The sequence below is a fragment of the Salmo trutta genome, chromosome 14 (assembly GCF_901001165.1).
Source record: "Salmo trutta chromosome 14, fSalTru1.1, whole genome shotgun sequence".
NCBI classification, from domain to species: Eukaryota; Metazoa; Chordata; class Actinopteri; order Salmoniformes; family Salmonidae; genus Salmo; species Salmo trutta.
In genome coordinates, this window is record NC_042970.1 from 58084504 (window position 1) to 58098089 (window position 13586).

The 13586-nt window shown below is 39.3% G+C and overlaps 1 protein-coding gene across 2 annotated transcripts in view; it reads left to right on the forward strand.

The window, feature by feature from the left end:
- The first annotated feature begins 6253 nt into the window (after nt 1-6253).
- LOC115208444 (equilibrative nucleoside transporter 1-like) overlaps nt 6254-13586 on the forward strand; it is a 58732-nt gene continuing 51399 nt past the window's right edge. Inside the window, exon 1 of one of the 2 annotated variants that reach the window (XM_029776503.1) lies at nt 6254-6382. The gene's annotated coding sequence lies outside the window, so the exon portion shown is untranslated. Of the gene's footprint in view, nt 6383-7572; nt 7875-13586 lie in introns of those variants that run through there. The other variant, XM_029776505.1, reaches the window with a different exon arrangement.

A 13586-nucleotide genomic window follows, 5' to 3' on the forward strand; every position in this document is an offset into this window, starting at 1 on the left:
AGAGGCAAGGTCTAGATTTTACTCAAATCCAATTTTAGACAACTAACTTCACATTTCATCTTTACCAAAACATTCTCTTTGATTTGGACATTTTCCACACAACGTACAATGTATAAACATCAGGCATATACTGGGAAAACTCTTAAAGTTACAATGTTTTCGTAATAACGTAATCTATTAACCTTTAATAACAAAACAAAAATGACATACATTTTTATATTCCATCTATCGTCATGACCACCATTGTGGCTGACGGAAACCATTTTCCAAAGTCCCTTTATTGCATGTTTAATGTTCTGAGGCTGGTTCTCCATAGTGAGAGGACAAAGGAATTTTGTCAGTGGCCTAAGATTTATCATGGGCGTGAGGGGTCATAAAACCCCACATCTTCAGACCCCTAGATCTCTCCTCCTCTGTTGGGGGTGAGAGATAATCTGTAGGGTTGTGGTCTCCTGTAACCTGACCTGATCAGGACAGTCATGACACCTGCCTCACGAGAGAGTGAGCACATAATTTCTTGGAAAACAAGGTGTGTGTTAATAAAATAATTTTGGATATTCTATATAGCTATAGGTTGGTCTTCCTCTAAAAGTACTAATGTTATCTTCAGTTAACATTAGCGAGCTAGATTGATGCAGCCAGCAGCTAACAATAATAATTTAGACTCACTGAATATATGTGTTTGGCACAGAAAGATTAAATTATCTAATGCTGCTACCCAAGGCCAAGAGATACAGAAGTTCGTGAAAAGGTTAGTCAGCCAGTTTGTTGGTCCAGTAATGTTGTAATTTATTTTATTTCCACTGTTGGTGATTATTCACAAATGTTTCTGGTAAAAAAAAAATACAAATTCAACAATAGAAGCACAATAGAGAACAAAAGAGGAAAGGCTCACCCCCACTTGTGCCAAATCATGAGGATACCTGGACCTATGGAGATGTGCCTTTTATTGAGTAAATTAAGTATTAAATGAGGTGAAAAGAACACTGGAGTAAGACTTAAAATAATGAATAATTACAGAAGAACACTAGGTCAGATTATGAAATAATATGTTTTATGAAACATTTAAAAAAAGCATTGTTACAAAGTCTACTGTGTATAGTGTAAAATACTTTTCTACATTGAAACCTGTCTGTCTTTAAAAAAATGTGAAAGTCCCATGCTTAACATTGTTGGTTTATAGAGTGAAATTCATATTTAAAGACATTGTAACCATTTTTTGCATAACGCTCAGCCCTGCTATTGTAGTTCGCTACACTACAGAGTGTGTTGTCCATTGAAGTTGAAATTAAAAATAACTAAGTTTGTGGTAGTTTAAAAGGGTTTGATCCACCTTAGGCCAGGAGTGTTTCCAATTCACATGACCCAAAAAGAAAACCCCCAGCCTTATAGTCATAGCACTGATGAAAAAGGAAGCTATCTATAATGGTCCTGTGTGGCTCAGTTGGTAGAGCATGGTGTTTGCAACGCCAGGGTTGTGGGTTCGATTCCCACGGGGGACCAGTACGGGGGAAAAAAATGTATGAAATGTATGCATTCACTACTGTAAGTCGCTCTGGATAAGAGCGTCTGCTAAATGACTAAAATGTAAAAGAAATGTAAATAATAATAATAATAATATTTTGTCATAGCCTATGAATAGGACCGAGAGTTTTACCTGATCAGGAAAAACTCCAGGCCCCAGAAAAGACATGTCAAAATTTGGCCACACCACTTTTGAACCTGTGATGCCACCTTTGGCAACCACTCTTATCCTAATCAGTCAACACAAATCTGCTACACTTTCTTTGAGCATTTTACGCAAACAAATCGCTTGCAATATTTACAAAACAGAATAATAATCTTATCTTTAATTGATTTGTCCCTATAGGGGAACTTGCTTTGGTGCTAAGTAGAACCCTTTTGAAGACCAATAAGAGGATTATTTGATTTGCGCAGCAAACCCAGAGCTCCAATCACAAGAAAGATGCAAATGTGGCCAACCTTTGCGAATAAAAAAAAATGTATTTAACAGAAAATTTAAGTTGCACACCCTCAAAACCCCTGCCTGCCCTGTTTGTTATTATGGACAATGTGATGGGTGCAGATTGGGTCGTAAGTGGCGGTCCCTCACAGTCCAGACCCAACATGGTGGTAGAGTGTTGGTCTGTGATCCACTTCAAACTGTCAATGCATAAATCATGAATCAAAATTGTGTCTATTGCAAGAAAATATTGTAATTTCACATAACTATACCACAAGGTAGCTACGCTACCTGCTTAATTCACGATGAGAAAACTAACGAACTAGCAACCTAGCTAAGTTACTAAGCTATTTGTTAGCGAGGCTACCAGTTAGCTTTTTCCCCTTATCAAGCCTAGCTAGCTAGCCCTACTGGCTACTGACCAAATTAGCTAACATTTTTGATTGTAGGTACTAAGATTAGGGATGTTAATTTGCATAATTTAGTGAAATTAAATTGGCCTGTGTGTATTTTCTTTAGCATACACAGCCTATATTGAGGAGCGGAAAAGCCTATCAACTGTCGGAGAGCGCAAGAGCAGCTTCTCAAAAAGCTGGTACTGGAGTGAAAGCATGTGCTTTTGTAAGCCCAGTTAGGGCCGGCCCTGGACGACACAAAAAAACCTGCCACCCCCCTCCCCGCTAAATTATGTACAGCAGGGGTTGGCGATCGGTTTGGCCTTGGGCCAATTCTTTTCTCAGCTAAAAGTCTGAGGAACAGATACAAGTGTCGCCATACACGGCTCCCTAATCTTGCCTAGTGGGAGGGCTGGCCCTGAACCCAGTCATTGTGCAACAAATAACAATTGTAAATGCAATTGTGTTTTAAAAACGGCCATGATTAAAAAGAGCTACTATTTTTATTTCTCAATCTCAGCTCATAATTAAAGCGCACCTCCCATTCGCCATTCAAGTGCATAGGCTGTAGTCAGTTGAACCTAGTTTGGGAAACGCTGCATTAACAAGCATTTCTCTCCTGTTCTGTTGGTTTTTTATCAATTTTCTTTCATTCTCCAGAAGCGAAAGGCACAATCCAACTCATTTTAGAAACCCATCCTAGTTTTTGTGTATGGGATAGTTGATTGTTAAGATCATTGTCTCTCCGCTGACCCAGTCAATCAGTAAACAAAACAAAGCCATTCTAAGTTCCAATAAACCACCTTGTTTTTTAGAAGAGGCAGGACTAACAATCACGTTAACAGATGTAAATCACGTTTGAATACAGTGCCATGATAAAAAAGACTACAGAACAAAGACGCAACAAAAATCACATAATAAAACAATTAGAAATAATGTGACTTACCTGAAATCAGTGGAGTATACTGGAGAACGGAAGAGAGACGTTCTGTGTAATACTATTCTCATTCTTCGGCGCTAGTGGAGAAAGACCACCAACATTTTGCTGGGGAACGGAAGATTGGCTAGCTTGCTAATAATGGCGCTGGGAGCGGAGAGCCTTCGGCTATGGAGAGACCAGTTAGCAGCAGCGCGGGATCGCGACCAGAAAAGTCAGGGATCAGGACATTGAGTAGCGCGGGAAGTTGCAGCTCGAGGAGAGCGGACATTGAACTACAGCAAAGGGAAGTAAAACGGTCACTACTGGACTTGGGATTTAACATCATTCATAGAACGGGATAGCAGTGTGAACGGACAGTGTGAAGTTGGCAACAGTAACAATTAGCCACAGTAGCATACAGTGTAGTTTACGCAAATACGGCTATTCTGGAAACTCATGAACTGGAGCATATTTTTTATAACTAAACCAAGATAGAACATAGCCTGTCGCTTCCAATGGGAACAACTGATCCATAGTGGGCAGAGGAAGCACGGAGGAGGCAGAGCCAAGCACGAGCTAGCGAGATCCTATTTGTGCTTTCTAGCATAATCTGCATATTTCCGTTAAGGAACGTCTACTGTGAATTGCGCATGTGCAATAACTGAATTTGCCTTTGCACTCCTAAACAATGCAACTTTTGCAAAGGGTAAAGTTTACAAACCTTAGTCCACTCTGTTTATAGCATATTATAGTTTTGGGAACAGAAAACTGTATTGAGATCAAATGTTTCATAATGAGAATATTTGCAGAATGTTGGCCAAAATCCATCCTGTTCCGTCTTTTCCCACTGGGCTTCCTCTTCACTACCATATTTGGGAGTGATTGGAAACGCCAAGCAGATGCTTCACATTTAAACATCCAGTGAAGTATCTGTCTCATTGTTCTTTCTGTGATATCACTACCTCTGACTATAGAAGCAGATTACAAACTCATTCCAGCAGAAGATCATTCATTTGGTAACTGATATGAGAAGTGAATTGGTGTTTGTTTCACACTAAAAGAAAGAACATTAGTCAGCCATAGATCGTGTAGACATCGAAACTGGGACGAGTGTGTCACTATGCTTCTCTCAATGCATAATCAATCCTCGCTGGGGGTACTTTTCACATCTTTTAGGCATACTTACCAATGGACAGTCAAACATTTTCAGGTCATGGTTGTCAATCATTTTATTAGAAAATATGTATAAAGCCTATAGGCTTAAATAAATGAATAAAAACACATTTTCTGATTACAGTACTTGTCCGATACATTCTTTTCACCACATGTGGCCAAGGTGAGAGTTTGTAAAATGCAGACAGTAGTAGACATACATCTAATTACAAGTACAACTTTTCTTTTTAAGCATACTAAAATAAGCAAAATACCCTCATGGACCTATTCCTGTTCTATTGTGAATAGCAGTGGTCCACTACAATAATAGCTGAGCCCCTTAAGTAGCCTAATAGTAACAAAATAGAGCAAAAACAACAAATGTCATTATATATAATAATTATTACATTTCTGTATTAGATATGTAGGCTTTTGTTTTATATATAAAAATATTATTTTATATTAGTCCTATATCTACTATTCTTATTGTTTTCGCTGTTCATAATTGATCACTTGGCTACATTGACCTTGTCATTCATGCCATTAAAGCATATAAAGTGAGAGGGAGAGACAGGATTAGTGGTAGCATATTCATAAGATTTAGAATTTTCTGGGGAGAGATTTAAAGGCACAGTCAACTTAGTGTATGTAAACGTCTGACCCACTGGAATTGTGATACATTGAATTATAAGTGAAATAATCTGTCTGTAAACAATTGTTTAAAATACGTATTTTCAACTTTCACTAAGAACCAAAAAGAAACTTTATTTCATACTCCATCATTTGGCTAACTGGGTGGGTACATGACCATTGTTTCGAAAACTTCCACCTAATCACTTTCAATAGCTGATTATCATGAGATCTTAGGAATTGTCTATTGAACTTTGATTATTAACTTATTAGTAATCAGTCAATAGTCTGCTATTTTAATTTAAACAAGGCTTAAAGTGGGTTAGGGTTTAGCATATTTTGGACTTATCTAGGATGTTTTATAGCATTTTATTAGGATCCCCATTAGCTTTTGCTGAAGCAGCAGCTACTCTTCCTGGGGTCCACAGACTGTTTCATCCAAATAGTTTGTTATAATAAGTGTGTTAGCTGGTTCTTTAGCATCCAGCATCTATTCAAAAGCATTTTAACTGCCATGAATCGGCACAATAGTGCCACCGACGAAGAAGAACAGCCTTAGCGTAATATTATTTTCCTCACAATGTCGGGCTCCATGAACTTGCAAGTTCTTGGGTAAAACAGATGCCTGTCATTAAGAAGTTAGATTTTTTTTTTATGACAAACCCTATCTACACATTTGGCAATGGGCTCGTCCACCAGCTGATCTCCTAGTGTACCACAATGCAACAGTTTTTCCTGTTACGACTAATCTAACGAGCTAACTCTCTTGGTTTCTTGCGCTCGTGGGACAAAAACGAATGGCAGGAAAGTGGCCATGTGATTCATTTTCCCAGCATATTGGGCTGAAACAAAAATTCCAGATTGTGACTTTAAATGAGAGCCTAAAACCTAACTTGATATATGGACGCACAACTTTGACTTAATTTAAATCATGTACTGTTGACATCAATAAGGATTTGGCAAAACAAAGTGAGAAAGAGTGACAGTTGTTGAATGGAATGTTTTAGTGATTGCATGACATGCAGTAGAAGAGTCCCTAGCTGACCTGGTTAAATATTTAAAACAACTTCCAATATTTGTGTTCAAGGTGCATTTGATTTAACTTGATGCTTGCAATTTTGGGGCTATTCTATTTATTCCATACTAGGTAGATTAAATATAATGTATTGCAAATATTTCAGTCATTAGTCATTATTGAGGTTGCTGTCTTTTTTACCACTCCCATTGAACACAGATCACTTCCGATAAGGCCCTATTGGTCTTTGAACTTCAGCTGTTGAGACATCGCTCGCCGGTGAACATAGTTCTGACAGACGATTGCAAGTAAGTGTTTACACCTTTCCTTTAGTTTATTTACTTTTAGTCAAAGGATTTGTCTCACTTAGAGACATAATCTTTCCTCATTTTGTCATATTTAGAAAGACCACACACTCACCAAAACCTATCTTAGAATAACAGTACAAAGTAAAGCACAACTAGACCGTTTAGCCTTTCTCACACCATGTGAACACATTTGTCAGACCAGCAATGATCAATAATATGGACAATTGTTCCATTCTGCATGTTTCAGTAACTTTTCCTCTACTGCCATTGTAGTGTCTTATTGTTTGGTTATGTGTAATTATTGTCGCCTGTTATTGTGAGTGACAGTAGACAAGTAAATATACACAGCATACATTGTTGAATATCGTTTAACTGCAGCTGACATCTACATGGATTTTTTAAAATAATGATTGCACATTAGTAGACTGTGACAGGGAGCTAAAGCAAGTATCAAAAATATGGCAACATGTTGTATACAACGAGATAAAGCTTTATCCTTCCTCCATGAATTACATTTTTGACAACAATACTTTATTTTTTTTATTTCACCTTTATTTATTAACGGGTAGGCCAGTTTAGAACAAGTTCTCATTTACAACTGCGACCTGGCCAAGATTAAGCAAAGCAGTGTGACAAAAACAACACAGAGTTACACATGGGATAAACAATCGTACAGTCAATAACACTTAAGACTTGTCAGATCACTCTATAATGACACATATTGTTATGTGACACAATATTGATATAGCTGATGTTTGGGAAGTAAGAGCTTTTAATTAGCTTTTTTAAATTTCATTCAAGGGAAGTACAATAAAGGTTTTCCTGTTTGCACGTTGAAGTCAATCAGCTATTTCATCCAGGGCAAAAACTCATGGTCAATATCTTTATCAATCCAGTTAATGATTTCCACTCGGAATGCTCATGTGTACTAGCATGGATAGAGCCTTACATAATATTTTGTTACATGTTGAAATACCATTAAATATTCCTTAAAATCAAGTCACACATTTAATTTTAACAGTGATGTAAAAAAAAAAAATCTGACTCTCGCTTCTTGTGCACTTCAAGAGTATCAGAAAATATTTCACAGCCTGACTATGTAAAAGAAAACTCATAGTCGTCGTAAACTAGGCATGCTAAAGGAAAGTTTCTACGGTATGCAAACAACACCTTTTTAGCCAGCAATAATATGCATTACATTCTCTCCTTTAACTAGTTGTTGAAAAACACATTTGTCTCTTTAAGGGGGAAGAAGAAATGTGACATGAGCATGTAAAAACCAACTAGCAAAGGAAAAATCAATTGCGTAATAGAGAAACTGCAGCACAAGCAACAAGGACTTCTCCAAGAGCTGAAGGCAGTGTATTATTGGTTTGACTAAGGTTGTTAAATGAGGTATTTCAGAGAAGGGGATAAGACTACGTGTAGTGGTTGAATTGAAAGAGAGAAACAGTACAATAACTCCATGACGTCAGTGTATGACCAACAACAGGTGAGATGAGGACAGTACAACTACGGAGTAGCTAAGCTTTGTAAGTAGATACAATCTATGTTTAACAACCCTGCTCATGGATGCAAGAAATAATCAGTCTTAATAAAACATCATGTCACGTCAGCTCACGTCACATACAGTAAGTCATATTGATTCTGCATCTGAAGATGGCTATGTGCTGTATTTACCACAGTATGGGACTATTATCTTAAACCAGGGCTGTTCTTCCATTATGGAGGGCAAATTTAACAATTGCACACTCCCTCAAAACAAGACATCTGTGGCATTGTGTTGTGTGACAAAACTGCACATTTTAGAGTGGCCTGTTATTGTCCCCAGCACAAGGTGCCCAACATTTTTGAGAAATAAGCCTTTCTGGGATATTTTACTTTAGCTCATGAAACATGGGACCAACAACACTTTGCATGTTACGTTTATATTTTTCTTCAGTATAGATTACATTGTAGTGTGATATATTTACAAGGAACTTGGAAACAGTGCAAGCCCTCCACACATTACATAGGACACATACAGGACAAATGTGCAGGTGCTACCCGGCCTTACTGTTTGTTGTTCCTTATCCACTATCCAGGCCTATTTTTATCATCCTTGTTTTAGCAGTTAAAACATGACTGCCACATTATTATTATTATTATTATTGTTCTCGAAGGCGGTATGAGGGGTTTTAATTAATAATTGATTTAAAGGGAAAGGGCTCTTAAGAAAAAAGTGTTTCTGCCAGTGATAAAACGTGATACAGCATATTGTAGAATACTTCCCATAAATGTAATGTAGAGAGAGAGAGAGAGAGAGAGAGAGAGAGAGAGAGAGAGAGAGAGAGAGAGAATGAGTACATACACCAGTTTGATTTGACCGTTTACTATGATATATTACATTCGACTGCTTTAGTATGATATATTACGTTTGACTTCTTTAATTTGATATTGTCACAACGTCCACAGAAGGTGGCGCCTCTCCCGGGTCGGGCGGGGCTCGGCGGTCGTCGTCGCCGGCCTACTAGCTGCCACCGATCTATGTTTCTGTGTCTTTTGGTTATGTCTGTTTAGTCTGCACCTGTTTTGTGTTAGTCATTAGGGGGGTATTTCGTTTGTCTGTTTCGTTTGGGGATTTCTGCAGGATTGTTTTTTGTGTCATGCCTTTTAGGCACGTAGGGGTTAATTTATATTTTCCATTTAGACGCTGCGCGTTTTAGGCATTAGGGTTGCCGGGCTGCGTCCCGTCCTTGGGTATTTTTGGCAGCTGTTCTCCTGCCTTGTTTTGTGCACCCTGCCTTGTTGCGGCATTTTCTCAAATTACTATTAAACGTGTTTTTCACGGACCTCAGTCTCCTGTGCAAGACTTCACCCCTCCTGCTATCAAAGTGTTCCGTGACAGATATATTACATTTGACCACTTTAGTATGATATATTACATTTGACTGCTTTAGTATGATATATTACTTTTGACTTCTTTAGTATGATATATTACGTTCAACTGTTTTAGTATCATGTGCCATGTTAGATTAGGGGTTAAGGTTAGGAGATAGGTTAAAGTGTTAAGGTTATAGGGAAGGGTTAGCTAACATGCTAAGTGGTTGCAAGGTAGCTAAAAAGTAGTAAGTAGTCCAAAGTTTCTAATTAGCCAAAATGCCAAAATGAGATTCAAACATGCAACTTTTGGGCTGCTAGGCATTTGTGTATGTTTGGTATGACCTACTGTCATACCAAACGTAACATATCGTACTAATTTGAGTGTTCCGGAGTGTTCCGGACTCTGCAATGCAGGTGAAGGGAAAAGCATTACCAATTTTACTTTGGCTGAACATGACTAATTCCCTCTAACATTAGAGAATTCAAAAGCTCACAGTTGGCATTGTCTGTTACTCACACAAATTATATTATGTTTGAAACAACTTTTGTTTCTTGTCAATTGGCCACATTTCATTTCCCCTTTTTGGTGCACTCTCAGCATGTGATTAAAAGCTCAGCATTTAAATATATGACAGTGGTTGTGTCTGGTCTGCTTTCATGCTGGCCAACTAGCCACTGAAGTTAAAAAAGAGTAGGATGGATATTGTCTGATATGAGTACTTTAGTACCATTTTAACTCTGTTTCCTACTTATCTCCTCAAATGATAAAATCCAGCTTGACAAAAGAAATGTGACCAGATATACAGAAGTCAGTGACACATTTCTACAAAAAGGAAAGTGCCTGTTCAGTGAGGAGAAATCAAACCAAATGTATTTATAAAGCCCTTCTTACATCAGCTGATATCTCAAAGTACTGTACAGAAATCCAGCCTAAAACCACAAACAGCAAGCAATGCAGGTGTAGAAGCATGGTGGTTAGGAAAAACTCCCTAGAAAGGCCAGAACCTAGGAAGAAACCTAGAGAGGAACCAGGCTATGAGGGGTGGCCAGTCCTCTTCTGGCTTTTCCAGGTGGAGATTGTAGCAGAACATGGCCAAGATGTTAAAATGTTCATAGATGACCAGCATGGTCAAATAACAATAATCACAGTGGTTGTCGAGGGTGCAACAGGTCAGCACCTCAGGAGTAAATGTCAGATGGCTTTTCATAGCCGATCATTCAGAGTATCTCTACCGCTCCTGCTGTCTCTAGAGAGTTGAAAACAGCAGGTCTGGGACAGGTAGCATGTCCGGTGAATGGGTCAGGGTTCCATAGCCGCAGGCAGAACAGTTATAACTGGAGCAGCAGCATGGCCAGATGGACTGGGGACAGCAAGGAATCATCAGGCCAGGTAGTCCTGAGGCATGGTGCTAGGGCTCAGGTCCTCCAAGAGAGAGAAAGAAAGAGAGAAAGAGAGAGAGAGAATTAGAGAGAGCATTCTTAAACTCACACAGGACACCGGATAAGACAGGAGAAATACTCCAGATATAACAGACTGACCCTAGCCCCCCGACACAAACTACTGCAGCATAAATACTGGAGGCTGAGACAGGAGGGGTCGGGAGACACTGTGGCCCCATCCGACGATACCCCCAGACAGGGCCAAACAGGCAGGATATAACCCCACCCACTTTGCCAAAGTACAGCCCCCACACCACTAGAGGCATATCTTTAACCACCAACTTATCGTCCTGAGACAAGGCCGAGTATAGCCCACAAAGATCTCCGCCACGGCACAATCCAAGGGGGGGCGCCAACCCAGACAGGAAGATCACGTCAGTGACTCAACCCACTCAAGTGACGCACCCCTCCTAGAGACGGCATGGAAGAGCACCAGTAAGCCAGTGACTCAGCCCCTGTAATAGGGTTAGAGGCAGAGAATCCCAGTGGAGAGAGGGGAAACGGCCAGGCAGAGACAGCAAGGGCAGTTCGTTGCTCCAGTGCCTTTCCGTTCACCTTCACACTCCTGGGCCAGACTACACTCAATCGTAGGACCTACTGAAGAGATGAGTCTTCAATAAAGACTTAAAGGTTGAGACCGAGTCTGCGTCTCTCACATGGGTTGGCAGACCATTCCATAAAAATGGAGCTCTTATAGGAGAAAGCCCTGCCTCCAGCTGTTTGCTTCAAAATTCTAGGGAAAGTTAGGAGGCCTGCGTCTTGTGACCGTAGTGTACGTGTAGGTATGTACAGCAGGACCAAATCGGAAAGATAGGTAGGAGCAAGCCCATGTAATACTTTGTAGGTTAGCAGTAAAATCTTGAAATCAGCCCTTCCTTGCCTTAACAGGAGGCCAGTGTAGAGAGGCTAGCACTGGGGTAATATAACCAAAGGTTTTGGTTCTAGTCAAGATTCTAGCAGGCGTGTTTAGCACTAACTGAAGTTTGTTTAGTGCTTTATCCGGGTAGCCGGAAAGTAGAGCATTGCAGTAGTCTAACCTAGAAGTGACAAAAGCATCGTAATACATTTTTCTGCATCATTTTTGGACAGAAGGTTTCTGATTTTTGCAATGTTACGTAGATGGAAAAAAGCTGTCCTTGAAACAGTCTTGATATGTTCGTCAAAAGAGAGATCAGGGTCCAGAGTAACGCCAAAACACCTATAGTAGAGGAACTGGAGGAACCCTGGACTGGAGGCATGGCTTAGTAGGACCTTGGCTTTCAGATAGATCTTTTTAGGTCACCCATGGGAGTAAATGTCATTCCTGTTCATCTTTTCTGTTGTATTGTCATCACATGTTAAGGTTGAAAACTGACAATTTTGTAGATTCAATGAGACTTACTGAGGTGTATGAGTTCCTCAAGGTCCTATGCAAAGTTGGAATAGTACCACTTTATTACTCTATGTAATCAGCAATGTTAATTATTACTACAATATTAGAATGTGTAATATGCAATAATATTCAAGGAAAATGTACATTTGCAGTGTACAAACTTAACAATTATATTTACTCTAACAGGTGGCCAAAAAGAACTGTGTGAAAGCGATGCCTCCAATCTTCTGATAGGCTGCCACCTCTACAATATATTATTTTAAAAGTGCCAAATTAAACACCTCCCATCACAAAAAGGGGGGTCCACAAAGACCATTTTTCAGAGGGGTTCCTAAAGGAACTTTTTTGAACTTGAAAGGTTCCCAGTGTGACAATTTTTTGAACTCCAAAACAATCTTCCAGGCACTTTTACTTCTAAAGGTGTCCGCATGCTTCCTAGCCGAAACAGTTAAGAAGAGTTTGTGTGCTGGTCAAAAGTTTTAGAGCACCTACTCATTCAAGGGTTTTTCTTTATTTTTACTATTTTCTAAATTGTAAAATAATAGTGAAGTCATCAAAACTATGAAATGTAGTAAGCAAAAAAGTGTCAAATTAAAATATATTTTATATTTGAGATTCTTCAAATGGCCACCCTTTGTGTGATGACAGCTTTGCACACTCTTGGCATTGCAGGCCAAATAAATGCTTCACAGAGTTCAAGTAACAGACACATCTCAACATCAACTGTTCAGAGAAGACTGTGTGAATCAGGCCTTCATGGTCAACTTGTCCTTCTGTGCGAGAAATAAATATTCTAAACATACTCTGGGACAGTTGTGGGATGGGATAGATCCCAAATGAATACAGCCACTTGCATCCCAAAAAACATTTTAAAAGCAATGAGGCTGATGCAACAGATCAGAACGTTTTGCTTAAAATGTTGCTAAACTATTACGCTATTTCTTCACATTATGAACGCAGTAATGTGCAAATGGCAGTAGGCTATAAGCGTGAATGTTCCAAAATGCAATCAATTAGCGGGAAAACACCATTCTCAAAAGTGACCACAAATGTGATTATGCATGTAATGCTTTATTATAAAAGTCCCTTTTTATGGTGAAAATTATCTTCCCGAAACTCACGCGCCGCCTATGTACAGTAAGCCAGTTAGGCTCCACACTGGTTGTAAAGGGGATTAGTGTGCTTAATTTTAAGAAGTATTTATGCCACTTTATGTAACGGTTGTTGCAAGGAGAGGACCAAGGTGCAGCGTGGTACGTGTTCATCGTGTTTATTAGTACTGAACACTGAATCAAAAACAAAGTGCAACAGCTCTGTCAGGTGAAAAACACAAGACAGAAAACAACTACCCACAAAAACCCTGTGGGAAAAGGCTACCAACGATAGACAGTTGTCCCTGATTGAGAGCCATACCCGGCCAAAACAAATCAAAGAAATACACAAAACATAGAAAACGGAACATAGAATTCCCACCCTAGTCACACCCTGGCCTAACCAAAATAGAGAACAAAAACCTCTCTATGGCCAGGG